At 40.8% G+C, this 3757-nt stretch overlaps 1 non-coding gene across 1 annotated transcript; it reads right to left on the reverse strand.

The window, feature by feature from the left end:
- Positions 1-3149: 3149 nt before the first annotated feature.
- On the reverse strand, positions 3150-3221 carry Trnaw-cca (transfer RNA tryptophan (anticodon CCA)). Its single transcript has one exon. It is a non-coding gene; the product is annotated as a tRNA-Trp (tRNA).
- Between the last annotated feature and the right edge of the window lie 536 nt (positions 3222-3757).

Genomic DNA, 3757 nt, shown 5'->3' on the forward strand with positions numbered 1-3757 from the left:
TGCCAGGATGGTTCGTTTGAAACGGCACGGCCGACTTCATTCCCCATCCTTCCCTAATCCGATGGGACCAATAACCTCGCTGTTTGGTCCCCTCCCCCAAATCAACCAACCAACCAACATTCAATTTGACTTTTCATTATTGATTATTGCAGACGTAGTTTCAACTATTCCTGTTTGATTAAGGGTTTCTTACCTTATCACCTGCACTGCCACATGCTTCTCTGGCTCGTCCTAACTGATTTTCCCATTTGTTGCTCCAGGACTAGCCAGTTTATCATCGATGTTAAGTCAACATGTTCCCTGCACAAGGTCCCGTCTCCGGCCATCCTGATTTAGGTTTTCCGTGATTTCCCTAAATCCTTTCAGGCAAATGCCGGGATGGTTCCTTTGAAAGGGCACGGCCGATTTCCTTCCCCGTCCTTCCGTAACCCGAGCTTGCGCTCCGTCTCTAATGACCTCGTTGTCGACGGGACGTTAAACACTAATCTCCTCCTCCTCCTCCCTGCACAAGGTTCTGCGTACTCATACTGTGCTCAGCCGCTTGCAGAAAACTCTTCACTTCGAGTCTCTGTACGTAAAGGATATATTGACATACTTTACACAGAAAGGTCGTTATCCAGTGGTAACCACATCTCTTTTCAGTCACTTTTCACAGTAGGGTGCGTTCGTTTCCTCGTTTCTGTACTCTACTACGGATCATTTCTGCCTTTCCTTCACCCGTCACATACTGCATTATGCTTACACAACCCTGGTACAGCAGATAAGTGAACGCGAGTAATCCATATCCAGCGACAGTAACGTCACAAACGATGCGAAAGACCACAAAATAAACCAAAAACGTATAAGCGAAAAATACATCTAGACAGCTCCAGATTCTAATACTGGCCTCGCCATTTTATATGTCTTGTACAAGATACACTCAAGTTACCATCCATTTCTAGATTATCTAAATCTTTAACCTATCCGTGGTGGATTGATTTAAAAAATAAACAAGAGTTCGTCTCTACTTTCTCTTCCACAGATGTAGCCCAGCACATTCCTGACAATGGCGTGTTGAATGCCCGTAACGCTTGTACATTTCACAGAATTCAGGCACAGATTGGGTACGAGGCGCGCTATGTTCAGTAATATTCCACTGAGTGCAGCTTGTTGGACACGAACTATCTCGCACCTGTTTCCCCTTAACTGATGCAGATCAGGCAGTGCAGCTTCATGCACTAGCTCACTTGAACTGCTGAATATCATAACATCTTTCTGTCTAACGTACACGAACTGCTAACCAATATTTGAACTCACTGAATAGTTCCAATCGTTCATTAATTACGCGTACATAAAACAATGCCCACTAAAAAGCTACCAGAAATACGAACACGGTTGAATACTTCCCCCTGACAACCAAATTTCTATCCCACTCTGTACAAAACACAATAAAATCTTCACCAAAAACAAACACACAAAAATATTTCCCCCAGAACTGCAACGACGAGAACTCAGGACAGTGATACACTTTTACACATTGTGCTGTCAAATGCAGTGCTTTGAATTGCACACAATCATCTTGTAGCCTATGTAATTTGCCGGTAAAGTCAGAGCTCATCAGTAAAAGCCAGGTGTAGGGTCCCTAGGTTGTCTCATCCTCGTCTTTAATGCGGTGTTTGCTGGTGGAGATTTGGTCCAGTCTCTGATGATTTTATCAGGACGCAGTTTAATAATACAGTTGGAATGCTGTTTCTTTGCCTTGCACCAGTATTGATCTGGCAGTTCTATGAGAGTTGCCCTCTAAACTTTATCCTGGCTAAGGTTGAGTCCTAAGTTCTCTTATTATTCCAAAAAGTGTGGTTCTATCCACGGAGTCGTACGCCTTTTCGAAGTCTATAAAGGTTGCTACGCACTAACTCATTTCTTGCGGTATTGGAGGATGGTCTTGAGTTTTTGTATTTTCTCACTACATGAAATCGATGCTCTCGAACCTTGCTTCTTTTTTGTGAATTGGTTGGATAACAGCTGAGATACTATATGTATACGTCTACGTATGTTTTCTCAGGCTAATTTCAGCATTTCTGTCACTATCCGATCTTCCACAGAGGCTTTGTTATTTTTTAGTAAATTTATGACCTCTTTAACTTCCTCGCGCGTGTGAGAATAGATGTGCTCGGTGTTGGTATTAGTTGGATCTCTAATGGGGAGTCGTTCTTTGGTATTTAGTAGCTTCTGGAAGTAGTCAGCTAGAGTTTTAGTGCATTTGCTGTGATTGAGGCACAGTTTCGTGGTAACAAATCTAGGAATTTTCTTATTCTTCAGTAGTATATTACATGCTGTCCTTTTCAGAGTCTTTGGTCAGTGATAAGTAAGGATCAGAATCGATGTTAGCTTCGCTAAGACCTTAACATTGATAATGTCGCAATATTTCTGCCCGTCTATTATAGTGTGTTCGATCTGGAATTCTTTGAGCATGCTGTCTGGGCTCCGCAACGTCTGGACCATCCTTCGGAAAATTGTAAAGGCCACAGACATCAAGAGCAGCCCATATTTGCTGCAGAGGCTGGTTAAGCGTTCTCCATTCTTGTTTGTTCTCTTATGGGCAGGATATCTTCCAACAATCTCGCATTATTTTTGTTCTCTCTTGACCTGGACGTCGAAATATCCTAGCAGTATAATGGTGATGCCGGACTTATCCACGGTCGCTGGTCTACGGTCTCTGGGTTTTTCCTGTTTTGAGTCTTTGACAGGAGCATGAAAATAATCCATAGAGGACCTACACCACTGTATTTGCTTGAGTACAGTAGCTGTATGAAGAACATGCTTGTAGTGATTTGCTTGAAATGATATCAACCCTATTAGTGTTTTGGCTTTAAAAGTCGACTTTTGCTTCTAACGCTCGTACCACATCGCTGGAGTTGTAATGTGCTACAAACCCCTTCTAATGTATATCTCCCATAACTGATTTTGTGCTGGAAAGAGTTGCGTCAAGTTGTATTGTGAACACCATTTTTATATTATCTGTAGTTCTCTTACGAGTATTCTGATATATAGACTGCTTGCTCTGCTTTTTTCCAAATAATTTTAGTACAACTTCAGTTTCCGAAAAATTCACATGCGAAAGTAGACGCTAACATTAGTGTCATTGAAAGTAAAGAGATCAAAATTTATGACCCCGACGTGATTTGAACACGCAACCTTCTGATCTGGAGTCAGACGCGCTACCGTTGCGCCACGGAGTCACACGGTTATGATGCACTAGATTTAGCTTCATATACACTTCTATTCTTAAGTTTAAATTATGTGAACTTCATAAGGAAATTTATATATTTATTAACATCTACTTTGAATTATCTGGTAATTAGTTAATACACAAAAAATTAAAATTAAACATTGGGAAGTACATGTAGATAGTAGTTCCAAATGTGACATAAAGCGGAAATAGTGTGTAGCTGATTACTATTCGAGAGTACGTGTCATGTGTAAATCCAATAAAAAATATTTTTACACGTAAAAGTACAGCATTGTGTGTAGATAGTGGTTAACATTTATTAATTTACACATCGGGATTTCGCCGCGATTTTCAGATACGTCCATAGACGTATCAGAAGAATTCAGTTTACTGTGCGATATTGGTCTACACAATTGTAGAACCCCTCTTGATATTAGAAGCAATACAACATTGACAATAATTTCTTCTTAAAGTCTAGGTTTCGTTGGCGCGTGAAACTGCTGGCGAAATTGAGAACTCCAACAATAACATTTAGTGAATGAAAAT

The sequence above is a fragment of the Schistocerca cancellata genome, chromosome 1, assembly GCF_023864275.1.
Source record: "Schistocerca cancellata isolate TAMUIC-IGC-003103 chromosome 1, iqSchCanc2.1, whole genome shotgun sequence".
NCBI lineage: Eukaryota > Metazoa > Arthropoda > Insecta > Orthoptera > Acrididae > Schistocerca > Schistocerca cancellata.